Source organism: Drosophila ananassae, chromosome 2R (assembly GCF_017639315.1).
Source record: "Drosophila ananassae strain 14024-0371.13 chromosome 2R, ASM1763931v2, whole genome shotgun sequence".
In the NCBI taxonomy this organism is placed as follows: domain Eukaryota; kingdom Metazoa; phylum Arthropoda; class Insecta; order Diptera; family Drosophilidae; genus Drosophila; species Drosophila ananassae.
In genome coordinates this window covers 23,965,177-23,981,544 of record NC_057928.1, presented here as the reverse complement: position 1 = coordinate 23,981,544, position 16,368 = coordinate 23,965,177, and positions in this window count along the sequence as shown.

Sequence of the window (16,368 nt, the reverse complement as noted above, 5' to 3'; positions counted from 1 at the left end):
TAGGAAAAGCGTAGTAGAACAGTATACAAGTATATAGAATAGTAACATATTGTTGTATATATAGTATTATATATAGTATTTTTCTCTCTGCACCTCCGCACGGAGCAGTGAGCTCATATCTTTGACTGGTGTCTATGATATTTTGTTGACAGAATTAGGTCATTGCCTTCCAGCGCCCACAAGTCATGGCTAAAGATTAACATGCAAAGCAGCCAAACGTGGAGTTTTAGTTTGCCTGGCAACTGAAAGAAGCTTCAGTGTCCTGCTATTTATAAAGACCGTTTTTTTCTTAAGCCTGAAATATTCGCAAACTTCTAGTTTCATGCAACATAGGTGTGTCATAGATCTGCCAACTAAACCAGGGCCCTCTAAACAAAATCTGTGCATCCATGAATGTTAATTGCCAACATTAAAGCACGCTTGTTGTCATATATGCTCGCATTCCCCGAAAAAGAACCCAAAATTAGCCAAAAACCGCATAGCCACAATTATATGGGCCAACCAAATATTTGTAGTGTCATCCGCTCCGCTCCTCTCCAATCCGACTCGCAGTTGTAAAAATATTGTGGCAAGAGTGTGCGTTGTCAATTGGGGCTTCTGGTTTTTGCTAACAGCCAACCAACCAACCAGCTGCATATCAAAATATTTGTGGAATCCTGTGACAGCTGTCCATGCGGCAGAGCTGGAGACCCAAAAACTTTCTCTCGGGCTGCATCTGATTTGGGTTCTAGTTTGGTTCGAGTTTAGATGCTGATTCTGATCCTGACACCCGCCCTGCTGGAATTGGGTCAGACCATAACGGGTGTGGAAGATGGTTCAAGGGGCAGCATCAGCCAGCCAGGACGAGTTGGCTCGGTTGGTTACTGGCTGAGGTCTCTCCTTTTAATGAGACGCATTTCATAATCAGCGCGTGTGCCTGGCCTGGCTTCTGCAATTGACGCCGTCATCCGGCTCCTATTTCCGTGTTTGCCATAAATTCACATCCCAAGCGCTGCCACTTGAAGGCAACTAGAGCTGTCGGTGGTTGTTGGCTTTGTCGTGACAGCACTGAGAAAAAAAATTCTAGTAGTAATACTATGGTTTCTGCCTTTAGGACTGCCTTTTTGAAATTTTTAAACAAGCTTTTCAAACGCTAAAAAATATAAAATAAATAAAAAGAACCTTTTGCGTTTTTTCGTTTTTGCAGTGTAGTGTCGTTTTTGCTACTCCGGCTCACATGAGCGGCGTTGGTGCGATGACAGTAAGGCGTAGCCGACTCATATTAGTAATGTGTTGGCGGTGTGCGGTGGTGGTGTCCTGGCGGTGGCAGCGGTGTCCTGGATCCTCTTCGGCCACTGGTGGGAGTTGCATTCGAGCTCAACGCCGTGCAACGAATGCTTTAAATCAAAAAAGGGGGAAAAAATAAGTCAGCAACGCAACAGCAACACCAAGCCAGACTGTTGACTTCATTTGTTACGATTGCTTTGACAATGTTGCTGCGTCATTTGATGCCCATTTGCTGCGCTCGCTTGAACACGGCAACACATATCACACATACGCAATGTTGGTCGATAGGTATTGGGTTTTCGGATTCCTGTGTGCTGGCTCTGGCTCAAGTGGATTGCGGATTTTGCAATTTCCCTGATGCTGAGATTTGCTTTTTCAGCTGATATAACAAACAAAGGACTCGTGTAAGCAAATGAGCATTGTAATTGGAGCTGCTTGAAAAATGGCAGCCAACCCATTTGCATTTCCATGCAATCGTGGGAGAGAATATATAATACTTTTTACTTTTACAACTATAATTATCGAGTTAAAGCATTCCACCTCTTTTGAGTTCGGCTCATTGAGCTAATTAATGTTATTGAACACGCCCACAAATCGCAGTGCTGGGAACAAAGCAGCAACAAAGCATAAAAATCATTATTTCGGTTCTGTAATTTGGCCAAATTGAATATTACGCATACGCCCCGTTAACCAATCAAACGACACTTAAAACCCAACAAGATGGGCCATGAACAGCAACAACAATGGCGCTAAACAGCGCCTAATCACAGACATAAACTCAAATAAAGAGGCGGCCGGCGTATTGAGGGATTAAATGGGGGAGGAACGGGGCTGTGGCGTCTCAATGGGCTAGAGGGGGCATGGTCTGAATGGGGCACAAAGCGAAAACACTTTGAATGCTCCACTCACTGCTCACCAAAGGCAATCGAAGGTGCTGCGCCGGCCAACATACCTGGGGCGCATTATCCACTCTATTAACGCGATTAGTTACACAAATACAAAGGCACAAAAGCGTCACACTTACACTCAAACTTGGGGCTACACGTGGAGAAAATCGTATATGATAATGGAGGTGAAAATGGGAGTGGAAGGGCAAAGTATGAATGCCTTTTGATCTGACTACTTTTTAAATAAATCATCCTTTTCCTCCCTCATTGTTTGCAAAACAATTTACATCTTTATTTTAAATGTTGCTCCATTCTCTCAGTGTATCTGGGTGAGAGACACGCATGGCTGGAAGTAGGAAATGGCGAAAGGAAACAAAACATCGGGCGGACAGCAACAGAATGCCTTGCCCCCCGGGCTGGATAACCAGTTGTCCGCCTCGAGGGCGAACTTACTTAGCAAATAAACATTGATTAATTTGTTGACAATCCACACTCAGATACACACGTTCCAGTTGTGTGTGTGTGTGTGTGTGCGTTTGCTAAAGAGGATTAGAGGGAGGAGAGGTGTAGAATATGGGATGTGCCTGTCTCCTCGACCATTGAGTAATGGGTGTATGCCGTCCAACGCATACCAAATGAAAGCCCAAGGAATCGGATCGGATCGGACCTCAATAAACTTCAATAAATGTTAAAAGGTTATGTGCACGCACGAAGTCGAAACGAAGGCTTTGACTTAATGGATGCCACATCGAGGCACATAAATCTTGGCCGGCCGGAAACTTCCGTTTTCGGTTATTTTGCTGACAGGTGTCACCCGGTGCGGGATTATGCTGATCAACAGTTGCCTCCTTGACAATTATGGCTCGATTGGTCAGCTGGTTGCGGCGCAGTCTGATTTGTGGCAAGGATTAATTCGACAAGGACCGCTCTGACATTTATCATCGGCTCTTTTGGCTTTCGTGAGATACTCATATATTTGTTGAATCACTTGAATAGTTTTCACAGCAAACCAGCCAACTGAATAAAATGAATAATACCTTGACTAATGAGTCTATTAGTGAGTAAATATAGCTTCTTAATATAGAATACTTCCGGGTAAGCCCGATTAAATTATAAACAAATAACGGACTTCATTGATGGTTAACTAGTATTGATCTACTGGCTACTTGTTGGGGGAAACGGAGTTAATTTGTTAATGGCACTGCTTGGTGCACTTCATGTTTAAACTGAGCAAACTGAATGGCATTTGCGAGGCCTTTATGGGCAATTGCTGGCACCGCAAACCTCATTCAAAAGCAATTTAAATGCTCATTACGGCTTTAAGCAGCAACGGAAATTAATTGAATTGCCGTTTTTCAACCGCAGTACTCACCCACTCGTATACTCGTACACTGCACTTCCTTTTGGATCACAAACATCCACACTCACACCTATTCGAAGGCTTTCAGCCAAGCCACAGCCGCAACCGATACGACACTTGAACAAATGTATATATAATAGTAAAATATGCTATATTGCAAAAGGAAATGGATTTTAAAACCTTATTATTTAGGGACATAATATGGAATAAAATAAATTAAATTCTCACAAGCCTTTAAAACATTTTCCGGAATAGAACTAAATAAATGCAAAATTTTGTCTCTGTACATTTAAGCCCAAGGACCATCAAAGGGGGTCTCGGCTCAAGTTACAACAACACCATCGCGGACAAAACAACAATCACATCGATTACTCTGCTTATTTCATTAAGCAAAAGTTTTGTGCTCGGCAAATTAAAGGAAAAGAACAATACAGAACCAAGATAAAGCCGGCGACACAGACAAAGCAAATAGGGGGCACATAGAGCCCAGCCAGGCTAAAAGCGCAACCATTCGCAAACAACAACAACAGTGAATATGGTAAAATAAAACAAAGACCCCCCTTAAGCCCAAACTCGAACTATTCGCGAATTGATCCGCTTAGCGTTGATTCCTTGAATTTCATTTAAGCAAAAATATCGCAGGGATTTGCACTCTTGCTCGGCGGGTTTGTTTGATGTGCACCCGATGGTGTTAACCGATTGAAACCCCGCATCGAATCACAGCGATTCGATTCGAATGGAATCTGTTACCTTCATTTTATTGAATGCCCATCGAAGGGGAATGTTTGCGGAGCTTGTAGCTGAATGTTAACTGCAATTTACAAGGCATTTACCAACAACCGCATGCTACTCAATTATTGGACTCGAAACGGCCCGAGGGCCAAAACGGGGCCCAGGCTCTAATTTATGTACACAAGCTGGTGCAAACGTCTAACGACAGCTACGATAAATTTAAATACTCATATCCTGTCAGGACGAGGAACAGTCGATAGGAGCCTGAGTCCCCAGGCTTCCCAACTACTTACAGTCACAGCACCCTGCTAAGAGTTCCCTCTAAGCAGTCGAAGAAAATATTGTTTAAAAAATGTAATTTAAAGAAAAATTCATTTTAAATTGGCTAAAAATAAATTTAGAAAACATAAATTATCAAAAAAACCTTATTATTTAACCCAATTTTCAATAAATATATCTTTCTATAAAAATGAAAACTCGAATCTTATTTTATTGTTAAATTTTAATTCTATTTAAAAAATATATTGGAAAATGACAAAAATTATTCCCCATAAAATCTAGATTATTAAAAGTATTATAATACATTTTTTCAGTGCATTTGCAGCTTTTGGCTGACTAAAGATGCAAACGCCTCCATCGCCTGGCTGGCTCCAAAGTGGAAATTACTTTGGGAAAACCACTCGAAACGCTGCGCTGCGTTGCGTTTATTTAATGGCCTTGCATACCCCATCGACACCCCACTTTCTACACCACCCACCCACACCCACCGCCCCGCCATCCTTCAGACTCTTCGGTTGACTTTGGCCTGGTCAACTGGCAGCTCTGGTTGCCAAAAATCTTTCTGGGCGTTGGGTAAACATTTGAGCGCCCAGGTTTATTTGGCCGCCTTTGATAACCAATTAAAAGCAGCATCACAGTCGACTGCCCCAACACCCTTTGACACTTTCCCCACCGGCAGTGGGTGGGATGGTAAAGGGATGAGGCCAGTGGTGTCGGGGGGGAACTGAGATTTATGATGCAAGCCGTGACACTAAACAGCTTCCGCCATTAAACACGAACACGAGCCGCATATAAGGATATCAGTTCGAATGCACAAATGTGGCTAGAATTTAGTGGCAATTAAGATAGCTCTAAATAAATTGAAAAATGTGATTCTATATTTGAATTAAATGTTGATCTTTAAATAAATCAATGATAGGAATATATACATTTTATTAAAAAATACTGCTTTGATGTACATGTTTTCTATTTTAAAAATAATTCAGCTTATTTGCCTCTAAAGTTTTGACCTCAATTGTAAGCCTTGTGGCGGTGTATTGCCTGTTCTCCATAAACCAACCACGTTTTTGCTTTTGTTGGCCTGTTGGCTGCTCACTTTGCGACACACTAAACTCAACTTAAATATAAATTATGAGCATCTTAAAAAGCCACAGCGAAAGGATAATTTTCATAAATATTCCAGCCATGTGGAAGGCTAAGTATTCGTGTATGTCTGCTGGGTGTGAGTTTGTGGCAAGAAGAGTAGCATCTGAGCTGGTTTTAACTTGCAACCAGGCTTACTCCGGATGGCTGCCGCTTTTAAATGTTCCTCCTTATTCCTTCTTCCCAGCTCTGTGCATAAACACACAATTAAAAATAATATTTTCAACGCGGTGGCAATTAATTAGGCGCCTAGACACACACACATACACCCAATCCTCCTCCCACCAATACACCAAGAGACAGATGCAAATGGAAACTTGTGGCACATGTGGCAGGAAGCAGAATGCGGCAGGGGGTGTGGCCTGCCTCCACGATTATCGCAGCCACTTTTTTACTCAAACTTGGTCTGCAATGGAAAGCGTTCAGAATAAATGGATGCTATTAGAGGCGCTTAGCAAGCTCGTTGATAATCGGGATATATAAAAACGGGAGGTTTTTCTAATATTTTAATTAAAATAAGTTTTTAATGTATACTTTTATACAACAAGAAAAAAATCCATCCAACTCAAAATTAATAAAAAACAACTATGGTAACAAGCACCTGGTAAAAAATGAAAGCCAAAGGACACAGCTAGTAAGTCTAGTGTCTGCAAGATGCTTTCAGTTGTTTTTCTGGATGTAGTGTTTTTGTTATTTATGTCGCCATGGCCAGAATAGAAATAGCCAAAAGTCCTCACCTTCTGTATCTGCCATTTATTTGTGGAAGACACTTCTAAAAAATAGGCTACGACACCGAAATTAAAAGAATAAGTATCACAAAGAAAATATAAAAAAATAATTACTAATTTTAAAAGCTCAGATTTAAAACCTTTCAAAATTTTAATTCATTATAGACCATTATTTTTCTCAGTGCCTCGAACAATATGTGGAAAGCGCGAAATTCGGGGCACAAGCAGGAAAAGTTGCAAGTCGCTCGCCTTTTCGTATCCTCCCGTTCGTGTGGGCGTAACTTGGCTTCGCCGGAGTGCTTAGTCCTGATATATCACTTACGGCTGGTCCTGCTCCATCTTCCGCCGTCTTGTTGCTTTCGGCAATGCTCACATTAAAAGTTCATTGCTTGCGCATAAAGTACATCAAAAGCTTTGCGTACTAAATAACCGCAGTTTGAGTTTTGTCGCTTGTCGTTGCAGCCATTAAGTTCACACACACACACACCCACCCTGGCACACCGAAGGACACCATTTCGGATGGTTGTTATGTAGCTGTGTTGGTAGGGCTATATTTGTATATTATGCAAATCCAAGTTTTGTTTTGGTTGAACGCTCGTAAAAACTTTTCGGTGTCCGCACGTTTGTCCGCTCGGTTGGATAGTAATTCCCGCCACTGTCTCGTTGTCCTGTTTGTGTTTGTCCTGCCGCCGCTTCGGCCGGCGGGTCAAATCGAATTTAGCATTGCTGGGCGAAAACATTAGCGTATAAATAATGACATCTACAGGCATTTAAACTGACTGTCAGTGTCGTTAAAGTAGACAAAGATGGCTTGATTTTGGGCCTTGTTTCATCAACACAGTAGATATAGTTTGGAAGAATTATAGGCGATAGATATTATTATTATATGATATCATCTGATTTAAACTAAGCTTGATAATATGGACTAATCAGCTGAAAAGATTTATTTCTTTAAATAATTTTTACACATCTTTGTGACAACTAACAAATCCCCTTCTACAGGATAACTGAATTCGCATGTATTCTAAATTTCCGCTTTTAAGGAAGCTTTTTGTTAATTGCTTTATGGATAACCGTAAATTGTTTTAGGGCCAGTAGCTCATATTGGTGCTCATGGTAGTACAATTAGCCAACTTCATTATTAGCCTACTGCTAATTGCAACAAAGTCTACGCAAATGTGTAAGCCATAAATGATAACCGGCAGCCACAAAAGCAGTAACAACAGCAATGTAGGCGGGCGTTACCGACGACAACCGACCGAAAATTGCCGCCAAAAAGGTTGGCAAACGGCTAACGACGACAGGGGGTAGAGGGTAGGGGGTTGGCCCCCAAAACCTCGTACCCCGGCAAATTGGCCAAAGCCGCTTATAAAGGTAAACGCAGGGCAACACACTTTCTGGGCCAAAAGTAGCACACAAAGTGGTGTAAAATAAAAATGAAAAACCAAAACCCCTAGCCAAAAAAAATAAAAAAAAACAAGAAAGGAAAGCTAACTTCGAGCGGAGCCGAAGTTTATATACCCTTGCAGTTCAGTCGCAGTCCGCTAGGTGGCGCCACGCATCTTATATTATTAGATATGTAGCGGATCGTATATAGTTGGCCGATCCTTATGAAATTTGGCATATCGAATTATTTTGCCAAAAGAGTAATCTGTACCAAATCCCATTTTTCTAACTTAAAAAACACCAAAGTTATGCCAATTTCGATCGTTCTATGACAGCTATAGGATATAGTCGGCCGATCCTTATGAAATTTTGCACACAAGATATTTTGGTCAAATATAACATGTGTGGAAAGTCCCAACCCTCTAACTTAAAAAACACCAAAGTTATGGCATTTCCGATCAATCAGTTATATGGCAGCTATAGGATATAGTCGACCGATCCCGGCCGTTCCGACTTATATACTGCCTGCAAAGGAAAGAAGGGTGTGTGCAAAGTTTCAACTCGATAGCTTTAAAACTGAGAGACTAGTTTGCGTAGAAACGGACAGACGGACAGACGGACAGACGGACAGACGGACAGACGGACAGACGGACAGACGGACAGACGGACATGCTCATATCGACTCAGGAGGTGATCCTGATCAAGAATATATATACTTTATAGGGTCGGAGATGTCTCCTTCACTGCGTTGCACACTTTTGACCAAAATTATAATACCCTCTGCAAGGGTATAAAAACAAAATCACGCAGCACCCAACAAGTTGTGAAAAAGTAGCGCACAAAATGAATAAACGAGAAACCGAAAAGAGTTGGGTCACGCCCTAGAAGATGGAGGTTTGCGGGGATGGAGTGCGTTGGGGTTCATGCCTAGAGGAGCTGTGCTGCTTTATTTCAATTATTATGATGATGACAATATTAAAATGCCCCAAAACTTTACACACAGTCGGAGGGCTGCTAATTAAAAGACCTAAAAAGCAGGCTAACTGGCAGCTCCTTCTCTAGGAGCGTATAAGCCAAAAGTCCAAAGTCACGGACCAGGCCAGAAGAGACTTTCCGGCGCCATGAGGCGGACATGGGGGGAAATGAAGGAGAGCCTGCCGTGTTGTTGATAACCCAAACAGGTCCTTGAGCACACAAATCACATAAATTCCAATTGAGTGCATATTCAACGAGTAAGTGTGGAAAATACAAAATTTACTGTGCAGTCGACTGGGATCTGAACCGCTCTGCCCATCTCCTTTCAGTCGCCCCTCAGGCACTCTTCCTCTCTCCCTTCAGGCTCTAGCCCACAGTGCGTATGATTAATTTGCTTAATTTCTGTGTGTGCGCCTACTTCAGAATGAGCATAACAGCCGCGATGATTCTTCACTCCCATATGCATGGAAATGGGAAGTAAAAAAGGACGAGAACGAGGAGCCTGGGAAGGATAAAATCAGGGAACAAGTTTCAGCAAATTCATTAATTAAACAAATTAAGCTAATGGCTGCGGCTTGACTGCTGCCAGCAAAAAGTGTTGCCTTGTTGCCCCGGAAAACCTCTTCAAGGAGCATCGTCGAAGAAAAAGCAAGAAAATCCTTTCTCCAAACTGCAAAAATTTAAGGGAATTACATGAAAAAAGCCACAAGCGGGCGGAAAGAAATATTTATTTTCTCTTCACGGCAGGCCAATCTTGTAGAATCCATTAAAATATGAATAAATTGGTAGCAAAATATTGAACATGGCTTTTCATTGACAGAAACACTAAGACTAATTAAAGCTTCATATTTTAAAATAAAAGCCACAAAATATTGTACAACCGAATGGAATATTTTGTAGAAAATATGTGATTTGGATAACCTATAGTCCACATTGATGTCTCTGTAATAGATGGAAAAATATGCGTTTAAGATAGATTAATCCTTAGATTAACAGTAAATTAAACTCGGAATATACACTTCGATAAAAGTTACCGCCAACTCAAAGTACCCAATTTAAACAAAATAACCATTGAGAAAGTTTTTGGCGTCGCTGGCAACACCAGGAAATCACCCCATATTAAATGTCGACTATTGAGCCTTGTGCGATGGCTGCCGCAAGTTTACCGCCTGCCGAGAGTTCCTCTCAAGTATATCCTTTTGTCTTTAAACGGCGTTTAACTTGAAGTGCCTGGTGCCGGCTCAAACTTTTGCCAGTCAAATTTGTGAAATTAATGCGATTTGCCCTGGCTGGCTCTGCTTTCGAACACTTTTTGAATTTGGAACATTGTCCCAGTGGCAGTGGCAGAAGCAGCGTCAGTTGTCGTCTATTGAGTGCGGTGTTGCGGTTGCCCCAAAGTTGCTTAAAGTTTTGCAGCAGCTTTGCAGCTTGTGAGGATTTGTATGGGCGCAGCCATAACATGGAGAACAGGGGAGCACCAAAGGCAGCCAAAGGAACAGACGGAGCTCATCCACTCCGGACAAACTTATGTCATGCATGCATAAATATATTTATAGTTACAAGCAGAAAAATGTGTGCCAAGGCTGGGGGAAATAGTGTTCTTGCCGTTCGCCCGCAAAACGTTTCCAACTGCGTGCCAAAGATTTATTATGGTGATTTATTTTCTGCCCTCACAGCTTCATCCTCAGTATGTTCGAGTGTGTGGGCCAGGCTCGAAGCTTATTTATTTATTCATTTTCTAATTTATTGATGTTTGTCTGACCCAAAACGGTTCGACCCGACCCAGTCTCCTCGTCAGCTGCGCCCCTGATTAGCCGGGCACCTCATTGAAAATTGGGCAAAAAAGGGCACTTAAGCATAGAATATGACTAGGAATTTAATTACCAAATAATTTTGAACTAGTTTAAGACTAAAACAAATTAAAGAGCTCTTCAAACACACTATATTCTAATTTTTCCCCCTTTTTCTTTTATTTTATAGGATTTTTTCTTTTGTTTTTTAGTGAAAAATAACATGGCCAGCAGATCCGGCAATTTCCATCCCAGACAGGATTCAGAAAGAGATGGACGGAAGCTGTGAGCAAGACAGCCTCCAACATGGATTTTTGATATACTCCCGCATTGCTCCATTTGGCTAGGGTTTTGTTCGGCGGTAGCGCCTTGTTTATTTGCCTCCACTTGGTCTGCGTGGTATTTTTTATGCATTTGCATAAAGCGAAATATATTTCTATGCTATATTCCACGTTTTTCCTGCTGCCACTCGTTATTTGTTGGTCTTGTTGTTATCGTTGTCTGGTGGTGCTCTTTCTGGGGACTGCTTTTATTGCACGTTTCCCTTTCTGGCCATTACCGCACACAGTTGCATTTTAATGAGCGCCAGCGATGGGCACCTGAGCGCACGTGTGCAGACTTCTTTCAATCACTGTCTGGCCGAGCCCGAGCCTTCAGCCCTCAAACCTCAGCCCACAGCCAGTTTGTTTGTATTTGTTTTACCAGCGATTTGTTTGTGGACCAAAGTCCCAATGCCCCTAACGTCATGCCCCACTCCATCCAGGATCTCCAGGATCATTATAATGCAACTGGAACTTGAGCGGAGCTGACGCCTTGCCCTCGTCCTGTCACTTAATTAAAAGGTTGGAAAATCAACATAAGCAGGACCAAAAAAAAACACCACCAAGAGGAGGGAGCTTGAAAGGCAGACTTCTTGAAGTGACTGCCAGTTTTGAACAGTGGCGCGCTTTAGGGGGTTCTAAACAATATTAATCCTTAAATATTAATGCATTAATTGTAGCTAGTAATAAATTAAAACTTCTGGCAAAATGCTCCTTTTGTTTAAAGTTTAGAAAGTTCTCAACTTAAAGGATTATGCAGTACAGGACGTATACGCCCCTGCGCTCAAGTAAGCGCCCGGAGGAGACGCGGATTTTATCGCTCTCGCCTTTGGCTGATTGTGCCAATTATGCAGCGAAATGCGCTGCTCCGAATCCGAATCGCCCTCAAGTGGTTTATGCACTTTCAAATCATAATAATAAATCCAAAAAGGCGCTGCCGGGCACCAACAACAACAGCCAGGGCCCAAGCCGGGGCCGGGCAAGTGCCATTTGGGTTTCTGGTTGGATGGGAATCATTTAAATTTATTGTGTTCTGCATTTCACGCCCTGCACTTTTAATCAGCCGGCGCCGTTTTTTGGCATTATCCGTGGCCCATTTTCCGCCCCCATTCCAGCCCCACCCACTCCTCGCCACTTTCCCCGCCAACTTTCAATCGCGAAAATTCAATTTTATTTTTATGCTTGCCCGAAAAAGCCAACTTTTCCGCTGAGTACCGAAGTGAAAAGAAGGAATACGAGGAAATAACTTTTGGAAAACCTAAAAGCTAGCTTAAACTCCAAAGTAATGAAACCAACAATTCATATTGAGGTCATCGTTTGGACCGCAAATTTTAATCCGATCTCAGTCCGAGGTAATTTTCACACTCCCATTTTTCTCCAATCATACATAATTTTTAATCCATAACTCATATGACCAAAAGTCAACAATAATTCACATTGCCCTAATCAGGGACTCAACGAAATGTAATTTTAATTTCAATGCAATTTGCATTGCAGATTGCCTTTAGCTTTTTTTGTTTCCATTGTTAATTTTGGCGCATGTATACAGGTTTTATATTTTCAATCCTCATATAGCCATATATTGGGCTGGGCTGCTGTCATAAGTGGCGTGATTGATTGATGATGTCATTTAAAGCGGCTCACAAAATACATTTTTCGCCTCAAACGTGCCAACGTGTAAATAAATAAATAAATCAAATAAAAACTTATTGAATCAACAACGTAAAATAATTAAATCAACATGAATGATTTAACGCTCCAAATGTGTTGAAACAAAACTCATCTGACACATTCACTATCTCCTTCCACCTTTTCCACGAATCCCCACAAAAGCATCCAATCGCCCCCACAACGAGACACACACCTGTGCGGCTGAGCTGCGCACCTTTTTGCGTTGACAACTGCTGACAGGACACACAACACAAAAAACACCAGTAGTGACACCAGCAACCAGGTCTATAAAATATCAAATATATGAAAAATTCAGTAAAGCTGTGGTGTATGGTGATGTAAAAACATCAAGAATGTCAGAAGAAAAGGATATCCTCTAGATACTAGTCTAACATGACTTTCTTTTTTCTAATAAATTGAGAAATTATCTAGAGGCTGGGCATAAAAGAAATAGAAAAATTAACTCTAAAGATTAAATAATTTTCACTCAATAAGTGTAAAACCGAAATTTCCTAAAAGTATTTAATCCAGCCTAAAATATTATTTTTTCAGGTTTCAACAATAGTCTTGTTAATTAACCGATTTAAAATCGACTCAATAATCCTTTTATTAATAGCAATATTTCAATTCATCTGTGCAAATTCCCCATCGTTGCGACACAAAAGATATTTAACAGCATTTTTTCCATCACTTTCTCCCGCTATTAAATAAATATGCATTTCTCTAACCCACAAAAATCAGCTTTGGGGAAAAAATGCACGCTGCAATTGTTTCAGTTCGCTTTATTTTGCTGCAGAATTTGCTGTGAAGCTGCGGATATTTGGTAGCTTACAAAAATGCATTTAAACGGCTGGCCCTCCCAGAAGGGTGGTAATAAAATGCTGTGACAAACGTAACGCATACGCCGCATGGTCCGCGCTTCGGAAATGGCCACAAGCTGGTAAAAAAAGGACGAAAAAACAGGAAGAGCGGGGCAAAAATGCTCGGGGTAGAGGGACAGTAGCTTTAATCAATATTGAAGCAGTTTTTGAGGCCAATAAATCATTTCATAATCAATTTTGCTGCTGACATGTTAGTGTGTGTGAGTGTCCTGCATGTGGGTGTGTGAGTGAGCAAAAATGCAAAAAGAGGAAGAGCCAAAGAACACAAAAGAAGCGAGAGCCACATGGACAAACACAAAAACTTTGAGCCACCTTGTGCCATGTGCGCTATGAGTATGGTATGCTGTGTGTGTGTGTATGGGTGTGCGATAAACAAGCCACACCTACACCACACACCGACAAGTTGTGCATTGCACGGTGGAAAAAGTTTTAATCAAAAAGATTATACATTTTCAAGAAATCACAATCAAAAGGATTAAAAAGATATATAAATTCGTTGTATTAATGCAATGAAAATTAAAATGATATTCAATAATATATATAATTACCTTTAGCTTAAGGATATAAAAATATAATTATTTTTACATAAAAATTATATGACAAAAGAAATCCTTGCTCCCATAGTACATACAAGCTGAAGTGCAAAAAGAAATACTGGCCCGAAAATAATCAACAGATGTTGCCAGCAACAACTACGAGAAGGAACACAGGTCGTGGGTCAAACAGCCCTCCCTCTATCCCTCGCACACAGTGCGTGTGTAAATGAAAAGCGGATGTTGAAAGTTCAGCGCAACTGGCAGAGCCAAGCACAGGGCTGCATCAACAATGACAGCAGAAGCAGCAGCGGATTGCCCCAAAAAGTATGCTACGACTGGGAAGCGGAAATTAAGTGTGACCTCTTCGCGAAGCCGAAAACAAAAATGGAGTCGCAAACGGAGAGGGAGCAAAAGAGATGAATGTGAAAAAAGAAAAAGAATTGCAAAGTCTACACATGACTTGAAATTTATGGATCTGTGTTACACTATACAAATAATATAAAAATTAAAATTATTTCCGCATCTTTATAAGAATTATTAAAATAAATAAAAAAAATTAATAAAAAGGACTTACAGTTTTCTAAAATCAGATCAAAGCTCTCATAAGTAGAGCATACCCTATGATTCTAACAGTGGAATAGGAAAAAGCAACGCGCATATCAATGGTGAATACGGACGGACAAGGGCCAAGTGCAGCTCCGACACTCCATTTTCTGTTTCTACTCTACGTCCTCGCCAACCAGCTCCCTCCGCCCTCGCAGAATTCTTCGCCCATTTGTGATTGTGTTTGCGTGTTGTGATGCGTTCAAAATTGTATTTGGCGAGGAGCAAAAAAGGGCGCGGATGCAGCTCCAATTGGGCTCCGATGTTCCCGGATTTTTTCATTGCATTTGACGAGTACGCTGCCAGGGTTCATGGCATAGAAATGGTATCAAACGATTTTGTTTGGCAAACAGCCATTGAAATTCCTCCATATGTACATGCATCCATACTACATGTCCCTAGGAATAAACTCGGCGCTCGATGTAATAAAGCCGCTCAACTGAAGCCAATAACCACGCCTTCAAATACAATAAACTTGCCATTGCGTCCGAGATCCGGGGGCAAGACCAATTGAATTCGGAAGCAGAAATCGAAAAAAGTATTACCCCAATTGTTGCTCAACCTGAGGGGCCGCCCCCGTCAGTAATAGGGAAATATAAGCTCCGGATAAGCTTTAAACTTGATGAATTGGAGAGCCTAAGCAAGACAGAAAATTATTCTCAAACTCCTGGATGGAGCCAACTCGCACACGTGTCCTGACAAAGCAGCCGACGGAGAAATAAAACACGATAAAGTGCTATTACAAAGCGCAAAGTGCAATGATTAATCAGATTTATTTGTCAGTTTTATTTCGTGCTAAAAGTGTCAAAGAGAATATTTATAAAAGTTTATTAACACTAAGTACTTTAGCACAAGCACACTCTCCGGCAGGAGCAGCCCAACAACACAGCAGCACCCGGCGAAGCACATTAGAACTGACCATAAAACACAAGCAAAACAGTTGCCAAGAACAACAAACAGCGACGACATACGAGGACTCAAGACCGGAGCAAGTTGAACGCCCTGGACCTGGAGCTGATGCTGGATGCTGGATGCTGGAGCGATCCCAGAAGCAGACTTCAAGTGCTACCAGAAACAATACCGACAAAAATAAGAACGCCAACAACTATAAGGGACAGATGCTGCGCGTGGGTGTAGAAGAGTGGAGGTGCTTTAATGCACAGTAAAAAATTAACCAAAATATCTGATTTTATATTATTACATATACATATACATTATATTACATATGCTTGAGCCTTTAATCAATATAATTCTATTAAAAAATATTCAAATTAATCTAAAATTCCTTAAACATTTCTCCCTGTGCAGAAAGTAAAAGAAACTGGCACAGTGCGAAGTGCACAGAAAGTACTTAGGATGTCTTTAAGTTCAACATAAAAAACATTGGCGCTTACAACTTGGCCCCAAACATAAATCCCGCAAATACACAAACTCACAAACATGCAGTCAGAGAACACATCGCACATATTAAGACAGATTTTGGCCTAAGGCGGCCATCTCAGCCGGCCTGACCAGCATATTTAGGCGGATATTTATTGCCCAGAGTGACGCGAGCCAGCTCCCAAGCAGTTAGATATACTCATGGCAACACATGTACATATATATTATCTGTGGCCTGTGTGTGTTTTTCAGTATGTGTTTGTGTGTGGAAAGCATCCTAGTATCCTAGCAAACATGGCTTGGAAGCTACACAAAAAGTTTCAATAGCGAAATGCCTATTGACGGCGAACCAAACGGGAAATGAGATGCTGCTGGCATGGAAAAAATGTCTTCCTGGATGCCGGGCCACTCAGCTGTCAAGTGGCAAATGC